Raw genomic sequence first — 22,129 nt, 5'->3', positions numbered from 1 at the left:
AGAAGCCACAAGCCAAGTGCACCACCCAGCCCAAGTTATTTTCCCATTTATTTACTCTCTGCCTTCAATGTGAAAATAAGTGGCAGATGAACTGATAAATGATAAACGAACTGACACCTGTAGTTAAATCATTTGTGATTTGCTCAATAGTTTCTGTTCGGAGAGTTGTTAGAAACCAGTTTACCAAAGAAGAGAACATACTGTATTATCACCAGTTTCACCTTTGCTACTGTCACATAATAGTGTAATCTGTCCAGAGGTGGAGAAAGTAATATGGCCACATATCTCAGGAGGTTTCAAAATACTGTTCCTCTGAAATCCCAGAATTGGACTGATTTCATGGCGCGTCACCCCAGATATGCCAATGGAGCGTGAAATTGAGTCACTCTATGTGGAAAAAAAATGAAGAAAAAATCTTTTCTCTTCCCATTTCTCTGCAGAGAAGAGTGCCGACTTTTTTGCCAGGATGCTGGCACCGCTTTGGTCTTTCATTTTCAAAGCAACTGAGTGAAACAAGTCTGTGCATTCCAGACAAAAACAGTCATTTCACATAATGCGAAGGACATTTTGCTGCAAATCAGCAACACGTGAGAGTTAGAAATGTTATTCATGAAAAATGTGGTGGGGAAAAGAGGTCTCAGTTGATGGATGAATTTGATAATGGGCGTAAGCATACTGCAACAGGTGTGATCAAAAGTGCATTTTGTCGCTGAACAATATGTTCTAATGAACCAAATGTCATCATTTTCACAGCCAGATGTACTGAAGTGCGTAAGATACCGGTGGAATTTAGACTCTGTGCCTCACACTGTTACACCCTTTTCCGCTCTGTGTGTGAGTTTCTCTCATGAGGACTGTATGTATTTCAGCCCCAGTGGAGAGTAGAAATGCTTTTGCAGCCCCACCAAAGCTTTGATATTCAACTTATTCTCAACATAGGCCCAGTGTTGCCAAAGGTATTTTGCGAGGCACTTCCAGTTCACTTCATCTACTGACTTCTTGTAGCTAGTTTAAAGTTTAAATGTGGAGGGATTTTGCCACTTTCTTGTACAAATATCAAACACAGATTTAAGATGCATTTTCTGATACGTGAACTCCCGGCCACCATACTTCCACTAGATTTATTGGCTGCATTTTGACATGTGGCTAATCTCTCAGGCTTCATGGTATATCACTACTGATATGAAAGTGATAAAAGTCCATCCTGTTATTCACACATGTTGGAGGGCCCAGAGCTGGCATCAAGACCTCAGCCAACTAGTGATACATTCTTGACACTTCATCTGTCAAACTGCAGGCACTTGTCCAAAGCATAAAAACACAAGTGATGAGCTGCAAAATGTACTTTAATATGACCTGTAAGAAGCACCTTATGTAATCAGGTTGCTTCCAAATGGCTTTTCTATTACCCATAGTGGTTTATAATGGAACTAATGCATGATGTAAATTGTTGTGTTAAAAAAATGATCCAATTTCAAACAAAAACCTGCCAAAGTTCTTGAGTTGGGAGAAAGCGGTTCATGCAGACTGTGCAGAAGAGGAGGAGGAGGGAAAAAGCTGTCTCGTACCACTCATTGTCCCTCAGCCTCAAAGAAAACAGATGGTATTGGTACTTTTGAAAATGAAGGAGAGATGGCAAAAAGCACAAAGTCAAATACATTAGTGAACATACAAAGCAGCAGAGCAGTAATTGTTTCTGGCAGCGTGTTTTGGTACACTTTAAAAGTCTGATCTTTTTACTTTTTCAGGGCACGACACAGCGATTTAATTAAGGAAATAAACAAGGCAGCAAGTACAGATCAGAAAGGCTATAAATGACTCAACAAAGAGGCAAAAGGGAGATAACAAATGCTTTCTCTGTTGGCACAGTGGTAGTTTGTAGAGAACAATATCCTTGTTTGAACTTTCGCCCTGAATCGTAAGATTAACTTGTTTTGCAGAGCAGATTTTTGGTGTTTCTTAAGAGTGTGCTATTTCTGCTAAACAAAACTACCACAAGGAAAAATGGCAATAGAGTGAGTACTAGGTGATAATGTCTGATAAAATAAATTACAACATTTTTAAAAAGGTTCATTTCCATGCTTTAATATTGTAATGCATGACAACCACATGGTTAAGCTAAGGTTGAAAATGTGGTTATGCCAACTCCATTCTGTAATCTCTACCTTTATTTTTCACTTTGCTACATAAAGAACCTGCTTTATACCAAATAGGATAAAGCCACTATCATCGCTACAATTGTACAAGATGTAGGGGCTTTAAGTTAAAGCATAGATTCTCTTCAATTCAAGTCCAGGACAGTCCCACAGATATCAGTGCAATTTCTCAATTTATCATCCAGTCTGCCATGATTAATCATTCCAAGGCTTTCGCTTAGGTCAAGCAGCAATGACACACAGCACTCAAAGCAATTTTTATTCATCAGGTCCAACCTTGCTTTAACCATTTCAGTCATTTTATTCTACATTCTTTTCCATTTTTGGGGGAGAACACATCTACAACATTCATTCACTACAATAGAAATTTAATATTCTGAAAGAGTCACAGGCTGAACAATTGACCAAGGTTCTTAGATTGGAAGAGGATGTCATCAGGAAATGGTCACTTGCACATGCCGCAGAGCAGATATTCAGTATGGTAATCCAAGGGCAAAGGTCTACAGCCTCAACAGCCACTTTTGTCTGAGTAATGGAGTGTCTACAATTGACTGGGGGACAGTCTGATAGCACAGAATGTGGCATGTAGCAATAACAGGGGAAGTAATCTAACATCTGACACTTTCGACAATAAAGGTAGAACTCTTATAAGAACGCCTGTAGAAATAATGTTTGCATGCTGATTAGCAGGACTTAATTAAAAACCTGGAATTGCACTGCCTAGCAGTAATACAGTATGGTATAAATCTCTGGCATATTTGGCTTTCTGTAGTTTCCTATTGTTATATTATCAACCACTAATGGACAAAATATTTAATTAAAATTTCCTTTTGCTATCTAATCATTCCTTCCTCTGTGTGAATAAGACACATCATCTACTGCCGAGTTACAAATTCGAAATGAAACTTTCTCAACTGGTCATAATGACAAACTTGGATTGAATTAAAAACAACAATTAGTTTAGTAGCTGATGGATCAATTTGGAAACACTAATGCGTTCTGTGTCCTTTGTTTTGCATTCCGGTCGTGATGCCCGATTCTACCATTTGAATCACCGGCTGTGTCATGAAGACTCTGTAAGATGGTGTGACACAAAACGCTGGACTTCCCCATGGTGACAGCAGCATAATTTAGGCCTCAGTGATGAGAGAGGCTGAAAAGTGACAGCATGACACGGCTCCAGAGAAAGAAAATGGGGTGTCATTTTGTTTCTTTGAGCAGCACCAAGTCGTTTTTGTCATCAGGAAGTACCCCGAGAAGTGCGTTTATTGCTGTTGCCATCTCTCACCTGATGAAGCATGGCGGTCTGAACAACACAATCACAGCAGTGGTGTCCTTGGCATATAAAGAAGAGCCATTGAGGATTAACTGTAGTGACCAAGCCGGGGCAGTACAGCCGCACTTGACCCGTTTGTCGTCAGATAAAAGTGACTCTTCACTGTCACTTTACCTCCTGAAATTGAGTATAAGAGGAGCACAGTCGCCGCCGGCCTTTTTATACCGACAGCGCCCATCAAGTGGATTTTATTCATCCAGGTTGACTGAGCACATATATGCAAACTCTTGTTTGCAAAGACTAGAAGTATAACACTAAACTATTGCACTTCAAAACCTCCTAGTATTATTTGTATTCCCATTTACACTTCATTTATTCTTAGTGGGGCCTCAAAGAAAAACGGTTTGAATTCAGTCACAGTTGTCTGTTTCATGTGCTAAATGAACTGTTTTTTGCATTGCCATTTGCACTCTCCTCAAACATATGAGTGAGACATTTAGAAACTAGACATTGTTGTTTCCAAAAAACCTTGGCTTTTATTTTACAGCGCGTAATCAAATGTACTTTGATGGCCAAATATAGTTGTGGAACGTAAAATTTAGAATCGTTTAATTAGTCAAGTGCTGAACTATTTTGAAGTACATGCTTGTCACTTGAATTTAATGCTACATTTGTAACAATTTCCACTTGACTAGTGTACTTTCCCCCCCCATTTTTCCTATAGTTGTCAGGAAAAACAATAACAAAACACAAAATTATCTTCTGATCCATGGGGAGTGCGTGATCACAAGACTGTGGCCACTCATGACATATCCATTACACCAGTTTCCACATGGAAATTCTGGGGGTGCATTTGGCCAGCAAATTGGATGCCCCAAGAGGAGAGCCTGCACTGGCAGATTATATTAAGCTCAGAGTAATTAGTGAAATATTTTTGTTATCAGAGTGTGCTTAAAGTGTGATCAAATGTGAGGTGTTGGCTTGAATCACAGCGAGTCTGCATTGTATCAAGGAGGTCATTTGGTGACGGGAATGTGTTGTGTATTTTATTTTAGTTTTACTAAAATACAAAGGATTCTTCCAGTTTAGAGTCACTTGCTAAGCCCTTTTTCAACAGCGACCACATTAACCTGCTGCTGACAAGTTATGCAATGTTCAGTTAACATCTGTTTAAAACCTAAGCAGCAGTTGAAGTTCTTTCTTAACTTTACTTTGTTATTTTGAATGAAGATCTTGGGTGTCTGGATGACATTGCTGCTTTTATTATTACCATGATCATGTTTTCATTTGCTACCTTTAGACTCCACTTTAACAACTAGGAAGCAAGGTTACCTGTGTGTGGTTGTCTTGTCTTTTTTCTTCAAAAAGCAAACTAAAAAGATGAACAGAATTTTTCTTTTTCGGGCTAAAAGAAAGGATTGCCAGTTGATAGTTGAAAAGAAAATGACCTGTGTAATTTCTAGGACAACACAAACGCTGGAAATATAATGGAAGGATTCAGATGTTTACTGTTTGATTTGCAAATTAAACTTGCTTATAGGGCTTAATGTTATCTTCGTAACTCACTGACAGCTTGTAGAGGGTTTATCTACAACGCTAGCTCCAGTGCTGTGAAAAAAGGGGAACAGCTAAATGATGAATTGATATTTTAACTGCTCTGTGTCACAGGTTTCTGTCCAGACATTCATTTTTTTCTGTTTGTCAGTTTTTCCACACTCTCTATTCTGTCATTTCTGACCTGGCCACTCCCTCCTAACCTTTTCTTCACCAGTCTATCACCTGACCTTCCCCGCCTCTCCCCCCACCTGCATCCCCTTCCATAATCAACTTACTCAGTATTTATACCAGTATTAATTCCCAGTGTTGCCTATAGCCTGTAGTTGTCAGCTTGTTTTTGACCATGCCTGAAAATCAGGAGTCTGTCTCTGACTGCTTCCTCTGTATTTGTTTGTCTGTCTGGTAACCTTGTACGAACCATTTTGTCTCCAGTGAACTTGTCGCAGCTCAGAGACAATGATTTTTGTATTGTGCTCCTGGGCCCTCTAAACTGCAGTTGTGTCACACTGAGATTAAGTCTGTTACCTACATACAACTTATCCAGGGAATCACTGCTAAAAACAGATCTTTCTGATTTGGGTGCTAACAGACTTAATTGCCATATGGCTCTGCACAGAGGGCTCAGGGCATTTCAAATGTGAAGATAAAGGAGCTGTAGAATTCTGCTTTCAATTCCCTTGTACGCCTTGTGTCCCTTTGTCTCTCTAATTACCCAGTTCTCTCCTTTTTTATCTGCTTTTGTTGGATGCTTGCCTGTGTGTGTTATATAACAATATATCGAGCTAATTTGTCACTGCAAACCACAAACACGACATACATTCCGTGTGCATGACGTATTGTTATGAAATTCTAAAATCGTGATATTACACAAGGATTATTTTTTCACTCCGTATTGTCTCAGAGTTCTGGATTCACTCTGATTAAGCAGGTAAACATCATTTTTTAACTGGACTGACTGTTTGTGGGTACAGTTATACAACAGAAATACATGGCAACTGTGTAAATACAGGGAATATGCAGGATAATATCTGCAGTTTGAGTTAAGCAAGTTTCTGCCTGTAATTAAGGGGAGACCATGAGGAGTGAATGGGTGTTGTTGACATTTGTATTATGTTCATATCTAAATAATATGTTCAGGTAACCCTGAGTAGACACTGGCATTAGCACTGAGTTACAGGGTGAATCTTGACAATGAACTCTGGATTTGACTAGACTACTAAAACAGTATGAAGTCATTAAAACCCCACTTTCCTGTTCATTCCCAGAGCTCGGTCCGCCCTGTCTTTCAATAAAATATCACAAAGTTCAATACCTATTCAAGAGTTGATGACAGGTTCTACTATGAAAAGTTAATCCAATATTTTAGCTTAGTTAAACATTTAGAAGCTGGGTTTGTCAGTGCATGTTTAAAAACCTTTCACAAAATGGCAGATCTTGACATCTTTCACCTGTGTTGACTGTTTTCAGAGGTTGTCTTCAGTGTCTAGACAACATTAGAATTACTGTGTGCTTAAAATGCCAAAATCTTAAAAACCCTTCTCCGTATCCTAACTAATCTGAGAGTTGCAACATTGCAAGTCTGTGTTAACTGTGGTATGTCTGATGCCAAAACATCTTTTATTCCCCCAGAAGATTCCACAACCCCTCAGAAGGTGCCCTGTTGTATCAAAGCCAAGACATGAGCAACAGATCCTCTCAGCTGTGTAAGTTGTGAGGTGGGACCACCGTGGATCTGGCTTATTTTCCAGAATATCAAACCGATGCTTAAGCAGACTGGGATTTGAAGGCTAAGTCAGCACCTCGAACTTTGTCATGTTCCTTAAAGCATTTCTGAACAATTTTTGCAGTGCTGATAGCAGTGGCTTTCTGACTGATTCCTGCCATCAGAGAGTCCCGTCACAGAGATCTACATGGTCTGCAACAATGTTTAGAACATCCACATGGATGTCAGGTCACAAGGATTCCCAGCAAAACATTGTCCAGAGTATCACACTGCCTTCCTTGATATGCTTTCTTCCCATACTGCATCCTGTTGTCTCGACTTCTCCAGTGAAGCAAGCACACCTGTTTATCCAAAAGATGTAAAACAACATTTTGGTAGGCACTAAAACCCTGCATAGCAGAAATACCATACGACTCTTGCTATTTGGGAAATCCTCTGACCCAGTCGTTCAGCCGTCACAGTTTGGCCCTTGTCAAAGTCACTCACATCCCTCCATATACCCAGTTTTCCTGCTTCCAACACATCAACTTCAAGAACTGACTGTTTACTTGCTGCCTAGTACATCCCACCCCTTGACAGGTGCCACTGGAACGAGATAAGCAGTGTTATTCACGTCACCTGTCAGTGGTTTTAATGTTGTGGCTGATCAGTGTACCTCTCTGTACTCACTCTGGTGACCCTCTGTAATGATAAACACAGATGGTCACACCAGACAACTTGGCATCGTCTAGCTGAGAAGGAAAAAATAGAAATGGAAAAAATATGAACACTTCATTACTGTTATTTGGCAAAGGGCTGAGGATGAAAAAGATAAATGTTTCCGTGTCCTGTTTGTTTTATGGAGCATGTTCAGATCAGGGTGTTGATTATTGGCTAAACAACATATCCGCTGCTCCATTAGCATCTGCTAGTGCTATGGCCGTTCAACAATGGCAAGCATCGTTCATTGATAAATGTAATACTAGAATGCAAGAAATTTACTTGATATTAAGGCTATAAAGTGTTAGACATGAGGCTAACATTTTAGTCCAGTGCACTTTTACATCAGACCCAGTATATCCTCACAGTCTGCCATTTGCCTGCTCTGTTTGTGCACTAAAAAAAAAATCTGGTGTTCATACATAGTGCTGGCTCTGCAAATGGAAAACAAAGTGGCTTGGACTGACCCACACAATATGGTTCCAAGACAGGAGCAAAGGGACGTGGGAAGTTGGAGATGCACATAATAACAATCTAAATATGCTGATCAGCTATATATCAACAAGCTTGTTATAGAATTGCAGACTCCACCTTTAATGGTAAATGCATTCACTTTGTGTCTGAGAGCAGGCATTGTTCTGAAAATATGCCCTTACACAGCAAAACAAACGCCATTGCCATACTGTCAAGAGCAAATATTGCGTTTAAAAACCCATGCATACATGACAGATGGTATAAACAGAGCATTTAGCCTTATGTAAGTGCGGAGATGAAAGCACTTGACCATGAACCTTCATCTTTTGGCAATGTATTAACTTGACTTTAAACATTATACACAGTCTGTCACTGTTTCATAATAACTATACTGTATAGAAGCTGAGAACTGGTGACAAGGTTGAACGTAATGAGATTCGTTTTCGGGATTTATTATAGCTGACATGAGTTTCTTCTCTGGGTGGACACAGATTGGTGACCTCCAGTTATAAATTCACTTTAAATTTCCAAAAGCACTGCGCACACACATTTTCAGCAGGGTCATTCTGCCTCATTCTCAAATAATTGGACACAAAAACTGACATGAAACATCTTCTATGCTCAGAAAATTGTTTTCGCTTTTCTTTCTTCTGTTCAAAATCTTGTTGACCTGCAGTCTTAATGATCACTTACCACGTGTTTATGCTTGAGACTACTTTTGACCCATGTCAAAATATATTCATTATGCATTGATTACCGGAAATTGTTTTAATAAAGTAATTTCTCAGCATCTCTTTAATAGTGTATTGATTTTATAAAGATGAATGAAAGTCCAATCTAAGGTACTATGACATCTCTTGTCTCTATTGATTTACATGGCTTACAATTGTGCAGCTATTCAAATTACATGTATTTGTTGGAAACAATGGAGAACTGAATGTAGGCAACATAAAATGAAGTAGTGCTCCATCATTTTTGTCTTTGGGGAAAGGGCTTGTAGTGAAATCAGGTCAAAATATAACTACTAAACCATAGCAGTAGATTGACAGACCTCCCAACATTGTATTCATTGTAAGTTCTACTGGCTGGGAGTTCCAAGACCACCTCGGGTGAAAATAAAGTTTACCTTGTTCACATGGCCAGTTGTTTCCTGTATGGTAGAAGATGCATAATAAGTGAAATAAGCAGTCAGCACCATGGCTGAGCTGTTTTGCATTGAAGCTGACAGGGTCAAAAACACAAATTAATACTTCTAAGGGTTCATAGGTAACAAACTTGATGTACTGATCCCATCAGCATGCAAAGTGGGACTTTTCCTTCTTCAGAATATGTTTTGAGTAAAAAAGATTGATTGTGGCTGTTGTATACAGAGCAGGTTTACAGTGTTTGAGCAGAGCTGTAAGTGAGCTGGTGTGGTACAACTGTGGAGTTGGAGACTTCATAGAGTTACATCAGAACCATTTTAAAGCAGCAGGGGCGTATTTTCACGGGATTCATTTCTATCCATGCACCTCTGTCACAGATGATGTTACGGGGAGTGGGGGGTGGGGGGGTGGGGGGGCAGGAGAACCCAAAAACAGACACACAGAAACAGGCTGACAGGCGAATAACGGGAGGAGATTTATTAAACCAAGTAATCAACCAATACATAAATTGCGAAACAGAACTAAATCAAACTACCAAAATTCTACAAGCAAAACCGAGAGAGAGGTGACAGACAGGGAACCAAAAAGGCAGGACAAAACCAAAATAGATCAGGAAACAAAAAAGAAGGAAAAAGAGGAAGAAAGACAGGGACCAGAGCAAGATCCTAACAGATGAGTTTTTAGTGGTTTCATAAATGACCAGAAAAAGACTCTAATGAAGCAAACAGCAGATTGACATGTGCCTTAGATAACAATTTACGTTTCTGTGATCCTCCCATACTCCTTGGTGCCCCAGTGGACTGGAGATTAGCCCTACCTTTTGGATAAGATGTCTCTTTTGTTGCAGTTATGGAGGACTGGCCTTATGCTTTCTACTTTTCTAATATTGTTCTGTCTTCTAACAACACTGAATCACAGAAACAATCAATAATGTGTATAAATGATATCGCATCATTTTATTTTTGTTTGACACTTCCCTTTCGGAGAAGGTAAAATATCTCTGTGATTTCTTTTAGAAGCTTGGGTATTTATTGCAGTTGTGCCACCTCTGATGAAACATAGTATGTCTTTTTTTTAGGTTCGAGCACCGACGGTGCCAAAGGACCCTATTGAAACCCTAGAGTTTCTTTTTCTTCTTTTTCACTCTTTTCCCATCTTTTCAAACTCCACTTTGGCGGCCTAAACATACCCCAAAACGCGTCAAACTTTGCATGCACATCAGGACTGGCGAAAAATTTGATATTTTATGGGAGTTGTGCATGTGTGGCAAAATGGCTCCATAGCGCACCCTGTAAAATTGAAAACGTGGTCATTAGGCCAACTGCCACAACGTTTCATCTACAGCCAGAATATTTGGGGGGCATATGCAGCACATCAGGACAAACGAAAAAGTCAATCAAAAGTTAATTTCTTTGCAAAATAAGGTGTTAAAACATGCAAAGTCACATGTTTTGTTCCAGCCACAGCTTAGGCTATGAGCTGTGGCAGGGCTCTCTCCTCCCTCGGCCTTGCTCTCTCTCTCTTTGCAGGTGTGTGCTGTGCTGATGAGGAGTCCAGGTGTGTGTCATCTGTCATTTGCAGATCATGTGCAGGTGGAGGCCAGCTAATCAGGTCCTGGCGTCCTATAAAATTTGATCTTGCTTCCCCACGTTTGGCCTGGATTGTTTGTGTATATTTATATACAATCCAGGCCAAACGTGGGGAAGCAAACACCAGCAAAGTACTTTTATTTATTCTGCATAGAACTCAATTATAATAATAATTTCCCTGTTGAGGTGAAGAGAAATTCAAAGCATGAACACAAAAAAAGCACAAGCAAGCCAAAGCATGGCAACCCCATATTATCACCAACACATCTAAAAATTCACTGAGTGGCTCTAATCAGTGATTAGCCTTTAGGTAAAACCCCTTGATTTTTTGAAAGCCTTATCAGATGAGGAGAGCTCTTATCTCTGTGACTCTATTGATCGCTTTGTGCTCTAACAGAGGTGTATATGGAATGGTGTTCAGGAGCAGGAAGAAGGTGCTTGTATCTACAGTACCCATACCGATGTGTCATCTGTGAAGTACTGATAGTTATCTGCTTTCTATCTTGTGCGTTTGTTACACGTTCTCCCTCCTCTCCTGCCTAAGAGTGCAGACTTAACGGACATGAAATGTATTCTGAATATATCAAGAGGCAAAGCAGAGTGAGAAATCCAGTTTGCGCATGTGAGTATGCCTTGCAGAACGCCAAAACTTTTGTAACATGCGTCGTCATGCCTAATATAGAAAATGTCCATCTCTGGCTAAATTGCAGTTGACACATTCATTCTGTGAGTCTTAATCTGGTAAGCGTATTACAGAGTGTATGCCTGATACAATTATCCGTGATGAGAAAAGGGTGTCGTGTCTTGTTACATTACAAATCTAATTCTTCACGCAAATCATTTACATGTGACCCTACTGTAACCTATGTATTTCTTTAAGTGTTGCGGTCCAACATTTACCGTCACCTCATGCCTTGACATGTTACTAAACCTATTATATTTTCCACTTAACAGACAGAAGTTTGAAGGAGTTCATTTTGTAGATGTCACAGATGACATGTGTTTGGTGGGAGACTAAGAAAACCTTGGAAACTAAGTTGTTGTTGAGTTAACATTGCTGCAGGTGGTAAAAAAGAATAAAAGAAATAGTATAATTGAAAACCTTGTGACTGACATTGATGGCAATCGCTCTCTGTTTTCAGGAAATATAGTACATCATATAGTATGACATAAATTCCAGTTTGAAGCATGGACTTTAGCTGAAGAAATCCTCAGCATACAGTAATTTGCTTCAATTATAAGTCACATAAACTTGACCTACTATTGAAATCACCTCACAAGAATTCGTCGAATGTGGTTGATTCATAAGTCCTTGTGTAGCCTGCGTCCTCTTCATTCACTCAGCCAAGAAGTTCACTTACTACACTCGAAGAATATAGTCCCAACACTCACAAATTCCTCCCACGCCTCTTCTCTTACCTAAATATTGTCAAGATACTTGATATTGACCAAGTGCTATGTTTCAATTCCCAGAGTCCAAAGGAGCTTCACCCCCAACCCTTTAGGGATTCAGTGTGGATCAGCCCTTGTCTCAGCTCTATAATATAGCACCAGGATTAGGAGTTAAAATAATGAGCAGAACAAGCAGTTGGCAGTGGGAAGGAAATTTTTCTGTTCAGTTTTGAGAGACACTTTTGAAGGAAAACTTAAAGAATACAATTATAGCACAACATTCCCGAATTGTTTATCAGAATAACTCGCGATTTTGGACGCAGCGGAGCAGATCAAAACAATTATTCCCCCAGTCACGCCACACTTGACGTGACAATGCAGAAAGCCATAATCATTTCAGTCCTTAGCCGCCATAATTAATAATAGTCCCTCTAAAACACGCGGTTAAGAGTACTCTGCCCCACAGGGGACAGGCATATGTAATTATTCTTCTTAATTAGTGGTCTGAAAGTGTATCTGATTAAGTTGTAAGATGGGTCTTTGACTAATTCAATTTTGGCTGCAGTCAGCGGCAGTTTGAGTGCAAGAGGCCATAGACTGAACATAGCAATTCCTGCTGTGTACCGAATGCTCAGGCCAGTGGGTCTTACCTGTGAGATACAAGCTATGTGATCATGAGGCCTGTGTTTATCAATCCACGGTCGGTCAGCTAAATTGCATTTTACTGTTCCTCAGATACAGCATAAGGTATTCGCTTGTTTAGTGAGTGTCACCACTGCGAGCTTGATTCAGACCTGCACCGGCCACCTACAGTCACACATTATGTTGCGGTTTAATTATTTGATTATCATCTAACTCAAACATCCTTTAATTTGAATTAGATTAAGTAAACGAAGGGGTACTTAATCAAATTGAAAGCTTAATATTAATCAGGTTCAGCGATAAACAGTTATGTGATTAGATTTTTAAGTGCTCAGTATATTAAAAGGAGGTTGTTTTCTTATGGCATGTATTTTGTCTCTGCATGTCATTTTAAGCAGTTAGTTTTTATACTTGAACAGACAAATGTCCTCTGGTTCCAGTTGTCTCTGCTAATCACTGGTCATTGGGAAATGCATACTATTGTATGGATTTTTTGAAACCTCATCAATACCATGAAGTAAATAACAATATATAAAATGTTTATAGCTGACTTTTAAAATGACACATGAAAAATGTTTTCCGATCTAATGCAGCTATCAGCAAGCAAACATTATCTGTTTTTGCATCTGAAAATTTGGCAATTTTCCTGAAAAGTAAAGTTTCATGATGTGACAAGACTACAGATTAGGTTTATGCACATCTTGGTTTGGTTTAGTGGGAAGATCGGGATTTGGGTTTAAATTCTGCCTTCATCAAGGTTTTCGTTGTCATCGTTACAAGAATAATAAAAAAGGGAGTTAAGGTTTCGGGGACAACCATGGTCTAAAATGAACACTGATCTCCCATGTTTTGTTGACACTTCAGCCTTGAAATCTTCCTTCTTTGAAATTCGTCACTCTACTGCAGTATAGTAATGCCCAACGATCGGCTTCCTTACTCCTGTACTTATTTCAACGGCCTCTAGAGGGCCACTTGAATGTAATATTTTCATTTTTGGTCATCATACTGTATGTTGCTCTTAAAAAGGACAACCTTGTTACTGGAACCAGATGCAGGAAATGGACAGCAGTGTATACTAATTATTTTGACACAAAAAAGAAAGTTACATAATTGAGGTATGATTATAATTCCTTCCATTATCGAATGCTTGTCATTTGCAGTTGATTTATAAAGGCAAGAAAGCCTGGTTGCAGGGAAAGACTAGGCTTTCCTTCAGGTTTTTGTAGTTCTTTCTAATTTTGTCAAGCAATGAACTCCACTGTGCAACTCCAGGAGGGATGAGGACATCTGCAGAGGCTTTCTGCCAATTGGAAAAATCAAACGGTACAACCATGACGTTGTGTTCCACTGCCACGGAGTACTGCTTTGAAACAAACCATGCAAATGTTACTAGCTGTAGTACTAGCATTATTAATTCAGTAAAGAAGCTCTGGGGGCAGCCTGATGTAGGTTTGTCACTGGAACTGTCGCCTGACCTTTGCTCACAGGGAGGGCTGCATCATAAAACAGCAGAGCTCCAGAGATCGCCCGAGTTCACAGACAGGAAACTGACACTGTTAGCGGTGCAGACCCTGGGGTCAAACTACAACAAACAGCATTGACTGTGACAACATGTCAGGTCGGGTGTTGAATACCTGAGATGATGAGGGGAAAGATCCACCCCACTGAGAATCATAATCAAAGAACGGGGGTGAGGGGGTAGAGTTAGGGTGAATGGTCACCATTAAAATAGATGTGTAAGCTCAAGGCTTGAGCACAAGTTTTTCCTCTAATTACCTCACTGCCAGTGCTTTGTGATATAAACCGCAGTTTTCATGAAACCTCACACACACATGAAAGAGCTTAACGTGTGCATCCTGCTGCCTCCCACAGTAAGCCAGAAATTGAAATATACAGCCCCATAAATAAACCACAGAGGACAGATGATGTAAAATTAGTGTGGGAGAGGATTACACATTGGGTCAGCATTTTGCTGTTGTTCTAAGAGACCTGCTTTCCAATGTAAGACACAAGTTAAATGATATCAGGTAGAAAACTAAGCAGAACACTATAGGGACTTTTCAGGTAGAGGACAATACCTGCTGTCAGCTCCTCCCTGACATCCAGAGCTTAGAGGAGGTGAGAATTTACCAAGTTCATTCTGAGCATCATGAAGCATTGATGCATTAATTACAGGAGGGCCCACTAATTAACTAACGTATTCTACTTTGTTTGGAACAAGCCAGCCATCTTTGATTGAAACTCAATTTCACAACTCAAAGTAAGATACCTGCCATTACTTTATTTGTTCAGGTATGAAAAATGCTGCTTCATTCAAGCAGATGTATTAGTTAAGGGGATCATACTTGACAATATATCAATATGCTCATAATATGCTCCTGTTCCTTATGGTCAAGTGTGTTTATTTGATGAGTGAGACTCCTCTGTAATCAGCATAAATCTCTGGCTTCTCCACATTCTTATATTTCCTAAACCCTTGCTAATTTTTGTCTTACATAACCAGCAATATATATTATTCATAATATTTGGGTGCTGTTCAATATTACAGGCCTGTTTTTTTTTCTTTTTTTGCTTTTATTTACCTTTGTGAATATCTGTGACCACTGGAGTGTCTATGCATCTATTAACAATGAATAAACAAAAATGAAAAGAGACAATGAGGAAAGCCTCTTTCATGAAAGGTGATATCAACAGAGGCAGGGTTCATGAGAGTGCTTGACTATAATGGAGATAGACTGCAGATAGCTTCAGGGGGCTGTGATTTTATTGAAGCCATTGTGACAGTCCAATATCACCTCTTCTTAGATATGAATTATCGCACCTTTGAGAGAAAGCGGATTAGGAATGTTAAAAATCTAGATGACAGCTTCAGCAGCCGTAAGCAGTTGTTTATACCCACATGTTGTCTCTGGACTTTAAGTTTTCTATTCTATGTGCTTTTTTCACCACTAACAAAACGCTGAAACGTATGGAAGTATTTTTAGGTGTGTGCTGGATGTTTTCTCCAATCATTGTTAATTAATTAGATCATTGGCAAAAGGCCAGTCACGGTCATTTGCCCTGTGATCTTCCATACGGAAACCATTTAGAGCCAAATGCCCTCTTACCCTTTGTTCATTTGAGTGCTGAAATTCAACCATACCTCAGCTGCTCCGCTCGGTCGCAGATGTCAAAGGTTATGGACTCGATGATAGGTTAAGCTGGCCATCTTTCAGTGAAGCATGTACACATAAGACAGGCAGAAAAGGTGCTGTGAAGTGAAATGCTGGAATAGACCACATTACAGTGTGGAAAACATCAAGGCCATGTGGGCTTGCCTGCCCTGTCCTTGTCAACAGCTTTTTGAAGAATGGTTGTTTTTCATGTCATCGTGTTTGTCCACATTGATCGTATATCTGCTCAGTAAGCCGGGCACACCGTGATAAATATGTAATTTTGATATTTAGCATGTAAGTTGACAAGTGATAGACATGCGACTGACACTTCTGTCTATAGGTCAATATCTGAGGTCAGAAAAATGGCGACAGATGTTAAGCAGATCAAACTTCTACGACAACTGTGTTCTGTTGAATATCTAATTTTTGAAATAAACTCAAGTGTTTAGATTTATACCACAGTAAGAAGAAACATTGCTGTAAAACCTATAAACCAGATGAATAAAAGCAGATGAAGAAAACATCCAAATCATCTCTGCTGTCTGCAGCAACCATGAGCTTTGGCATATTGGGTTCAGAGGCCACGAACATGTTGGACTGAAGGCACTTGTCAAGATATTGTGCTGCATATCTGTCGGCTACATGGAATTTTCAACAAATCATCAGTAAACCTTAACTCCTCTTAAGGGTACGGCATGTTACACAAGGCACTTCTTTTTGTCTATAAATATTTCAGGCTGTGAACTGTGTCTCAACTCAGAGTAGAACAAGAACTTGAACATTTGAGTGTCAGTGAAGATGTTTTTTTAAATAGCTTTGGGGATTATGCAAATAATTTGATCATCAGTCTTGTGGATTTTTAGACATTGATCTGAATCTGCTTTAAATTAAGCAGTGTGCTACTCTGTTAGTGTTTGTATTTTGCACAGAAATCTGAAATTAATTACATTTTCTTCATCAAGCTTGTGGAAATCTTCTCCACATTTTCCTTTAAAGTCACCACTTCACATTTCAATCTGCGCTGTGATAAATTCTCTTCAGAACCTGTGATGTTCTTTACGTCAGAGCGTAAAGGCTTGACCTACTATTGTACATTTTCAATTAATAGTAATGGGTCTGGAGGACTGCTTTCCACTTCCATAAAAGAAATGAGAGTGCGCTGGAATTTCACTATTCTAGCTTTCAAGGTTTAATGTTTGTAATGCTCACTCAGCCTGACCTTGGTATTTCCTTGGCTTTTACGACCGGCTTGGACAGAGGAAATGTGGAAGAGTAAAACAGAAGAGATCTGTTGAGGACAGGTTCTCCACTACACGGTCTTTATCTTTCACTCATCTGTCACTGACTGTTTCTCCTCCACCTCACTGGCAAGGCAAAACACGGCCTGTGGTTCTCCATTCCCTCGGCAGGGGCCCTCGCTGACCCCCCAGCAGTAATTTTAGACTTCATGTCGGCTGTGCCAGAGAGCCAGCCCCAGCTAATTCAAGGTCATCCCGGCTTTTATTATTTTATTTTGGAGAATAAAAGCCAACCTGTTCTCAGGCACCGTGCCATGTTTGAGACAGCTGAACCGTTGCATTAATCTCTTTCTGTAATCGTGTTGCCAGTGTTTGTAGGAGTCTGTTATCCATATGTCATTTGCTTTGTTCTGGTTTAATAGAATATTTGAGCGTTAATTTCACAAGGTGCACTTGTTTTCCAACTGAATTTACAACAGCCAAAGGACCCTTTGTACTTTGAATTTGTATAAATGAAATCCTGCCGCAGAAAGAGTTGAGAGAGCATTTCACATAAAAACTGCTGTGACTGGACTCTTAAATAAAAAAACAGGACAAACTGATGTGCCAGTTATCAGTCATATTCTTGTAAGCAGACATGTCCGACATTTATTGTAAATGTTGAAGAGATGTCAGAAGCCTCTCATTGCCACGCTGTGTCAAGAGTTGAAGCGTGACCATGAAATCTGTTTGGACAGCTTTGGTGTTGCTAACCATTCCAGGGGACATCATCCTTCTACAGACAGTGTGGTCAAAGGAGCCCTTTGTAAGCACTGACATCTACATAGAACTACACCAGTGGTTTAGAGCGACAGGTTACTTTTTTTACGCTAACATTTGCCCGTGGACATTGTAAAGCCTCTGGTGTTGATTCAATGTAGCAATTCAGCAAGCACTTTGTAAATGAAATGAAGTTCTGTAGACTGCAATGAAAGCTTTACACACCAGTTAAAACTTACATAGCCTACTATTAAGATTTTTTCACCTTTTTTAAAAATATTTTGATACATTTTTATGTGTAGCATTCAAAAAAGAAGAATCCTGTTTGACAACTTATGATCTTGGGTTTTGCTATGCTAGTAGAGCAAAAAAAAAATGTATTCAGTTATTCTCTTGTGGCTCGGTGCAGGAGGCTATTTTTATTTATTAAAATTAAAACGCTGTTTCTGAATGACTGATGTGGGCTCATTGCTCTTGCAAAAGCCGAGCAGTGTTAAACTTCTACCACAACTTGTGGAGATCGATTTTCTCCTCCTCACTTCCACAGGATCACATCATTAGATTTGCCTGGTTAGGTGACACCTACACGTCTGATGGGTGATGGATGTTTTATATATAGAGACCAAATGAAACCGTCCTCCCCCTCGTCCCAGTATACACACACACACACACACACACACACACACACACACACACACACACACACACACACACACACACACACACACACACACACACACACACACATTTCCACACACCTCCCTGTCAAACACGCACACAACTCTGATGTTCTTCCTATCATCTTCTATCAGAGAGGCAAGATAACCTCAGAGCCAATGACAAACTTTGACAAATGGCTTGTCTCCAAGCACCTGCGAGAAGATGGAACTGACAGACTCCTTCACCTTTCCTCTTCCTCCAAGCCTTGGGCTGTGCCAAGCAAGCATAAGTGATATACTGTAGGACATGGCTGGGTGTAAGTCATGCTCCTTCCGTTTCCTCCAGATTGTGAGGGTCTCCATCTATCATTGTCAGCCACCTCTCTCTCGCTCTCTCTCTCTTTGCCTCTGTCCATCTCACCCACTCTGTCTGTCCTATGAGCCTTGTCTCTTTACTCATTCACCCAAAGGTCACTCTTCCATTCTTCCATCTCCAATGTTTCCTCTCTCCGCCACTGGAGCAGTCTGCGGATATCTATAGCAGTGTACAGATGGCTGGTAATCTGCCCTCAGGTCATTATGAATCCTCGCCAGGACCCTGACCGACGGCTCCTCTTCCCTTCTGTCAGTCCATCTCCACAAACGTGGCCGAAAATGAGCCATTCATCTAAATTTGTAGACATTTGGCTTTTCTTGGCACATATAGTTCTGCTATTCGGCCTCGAGAATCTAAATCCATACGTTTAATTCAAGCGAGCACAGATGAATATGCACTTGATTATGGACACGCTGCACAAACACACACACAGATGCACATAGCAGTGGTTATCCCAGCAGTACCATTTTGTGAGCTAGTTTATCATAAGGTTCTGACTGAGCTGTATTGTGAAACAGTGAGTATTAAACGTTTTACATGCCACCTGGCAGAACTGTTATTGTTCCTGATTTGGGGAGTAATATGAAGCGAAGCCAAGCAAACCCAACATCCAAAGTCATGGGAATCATTTAATTCCATTTGATAAAAGTCAGATGGGAATCTTTTACCTCAAAGCTCACAATTTTCCATGAGTCACCCCTTGTTCCCTGTCCCCCGTCTGCTTTTGCCAGTTTTTCACAATCTCAGCACCCGCCATGCATCATTCACGCTGTTGCCTCCTGTTTTTCCACTTCCTCTCGTTATTCCGCCACGCGCAGCGTCCCCCAGCCAATCTCGGCCTCTGTTTAATGTTGTCACCTGACAGCCTCCTGCAGTCTCCGCCCTCCTTCCTCTTAGTGTTCATCACAGTGGCATTACTGACCTTCACCGGACATTATTTCCATTAGTTTGACAAATCTAGTGCGTCATGCAAGTTTTGTTGACATGCAGGTGTAGAATCACCACTGAATGGATCCCTCATAATGAAAATGTCAGAGGAAGTGATAGTGTCTGCTGGGGGTTGGCAATTAGGTTCAGTCAAGGGCCACTGTTTCCAACACTATTAAGAGGAACCGGATAATTGTGCAGGTGTAGGACTCGGTTTAGAATATATTTGTCGCAGCTAGCATATGCTATTGGTCAGTGCCTTTTCTCACATATTGCATTCCATGAAACTAATTTGCATCGGAAACGGCATTTTTGCTGGAAAATATAATGCAGCTCAATTATTGCACAGTATGTGCAATGACAATTTATCTTCACCTGACATTTTGTTCAAATGCTTGAATGTTGCAATGCAGCATTAAATCAAACTCCAAGCCGGCATTACTTTTTAAAATATTCATCAAAGACCACAGTGTTTGCTTGACCTTACCCAAGCATTTAGACTTGCCTCAACATAACCACAAAAACCATAAATTACTACAAACAACAACAACAAAACAATAAAATAACCGACCGTTTATTATTCAGCTATGCATAAAATGAACATTTTGTGATTTGCAGTGGACATTTTGCAAATAGATCCATCAGTATGTTGAAAAGTGAGATTATGCTTTCACCTAAATTCATTAATTTGGTTGCATAGTAATGTGTTTAGTAGGAGTTTGTGTGTGCATGCATGCAGGACGAGATGTTGGTGGGACTCAGGAGGCAGCAGGGGCTACGTCATTCAAGATATGGATGAGAGAGACTCTGACTGCCCAAGGAAACGGCATGGTGTAATGAAAAGACAACCCAATGATAAGACGCTTTCATTTGTATTTCTGTATTTTAACAGAACTATGAGGCCCTGTTTTATTTAGTCTCTCGTGGTTTTTTGCTGTGGCAAAATTACACCTTTTAATCCTGCCTTGGCTGCGAGTGGTTTTCCGTTCCATTAGTTTTCTTTAAATGCTCAGATGCTTTTACCAACTGTAATGAATTAATGTGCTGTGGAAAGGAGCCGTGCGGTGCCACGTTTAGGTCAAATTTTTACTGTATACATTCAACCCTGTCTGTTCCCGATACTTGTTAAACCATAGTTTCACCCTTACAGTAAGTGAGGTAAGAGAATGCTCTGAGCCTTTAAAAAAAATCTATTTATGTGGTTGTGTGTGTCAAGGAGAGTGTGAAAGAGTGAGGGAAACTGATTTTTACAGGTTTTTTTTCTTTGTCTTCAGGGCACTATGTTTTTAAGGTTCATAACTCGCAGTTGTCTCACAATATGTCGTTCTTTTTAAGTTACTGCAGAAGCCTTTCTCATGATAAGTCCACATACCGCAAAGGGCAAGGTTGTGACTTCTGTATCCCACTGCCTATCCTTCCTCCAAGCATTCACTTGATCTTAACACAGAAAGACAGTGCAAACAGCTTTCCTCAGATTTGAGCCAGGATGTGCAAGCAGGCTTGCCCTTCTGCAGTTACTAGGCATGGAATTTGATTTTTTTCTGAAGTGTGCACTCAGACTATGGCCTCCATAACACGTTCCAAATCTACTCTCTCATGTCTTGGAGGACAGGGCACATTTGCTCTTTTTGCAATAGATATGCTTCTCAAAACAGCAGTCAGTGGAACAACAGTGAAGTATGCCCTTTCCATGACAGAAGCCTCATCCATCATGAGGACAAGCATCCCAAGTTTATTTCCACTCCACTTCTTAGATTTACGTGAGAAGATTGCACCTTGAAGTGAGTCCATACTCGCTTATAAACCTTTAAAAAAATTCTATAGATTCTTTTATTATTTCATATTTACAGCCACTTGCTATCAGCCAGTGATCCATTTCATTCAAACTCTATAGCATTTCTGACAACCAGAACGGTGATTAGACATTTTCATTTTTGACAGATATGTGGCCTAACTGGGGCTTCATTCGCTGAAAATGTCTGCGCTTGGATTAAATACATTTTGTTCAGCTCCATATTAATGATTTTCATTTCGCAGCTTTGATCTGTGCTATAATGATGACATTTCAATAAAGTTATCGATCAGAACAAGACAGCTATAAGCAAGACATTAGAATTGGTAATAAAATACAACCCCTACATGCCATTTTTGTCTATTTACTGGACATGTTGTGCAACTTGTCGCTGTATAAAAGAAAAGGAATAATAACTATCTTATTTCACTGAAACAGAACTTGCAACAGAATTTTTCATTGATTATTTAAGATAATTTTGCTTCATTTTTTCATCCAGCAAAGGAGAGACTCGTTGGGCATACATGATTGTGGTTGTCTACATTCTCCTCTGCGGCACCCATGATAGCC

This window comes from Acanthochromis polyacanthus, chromosome 2, assembly GCF_021347895.1.
Source record: "Acanthochromis polyacanthus isolate Apoly-LR-REF ecotype Palm Island chromosome 2, KAUST_Apoly_ChrSc, whole genome shotgun sequence".
Lineage (NCBI taxonomy): Eukaryota > Metazoa > Chordata > Actinopteri > Pomacentridae > Acanthochromis > Acanthochromis polyacanthus.
This window is presented reverse-complemented; position numbering follows the sequence as displayed.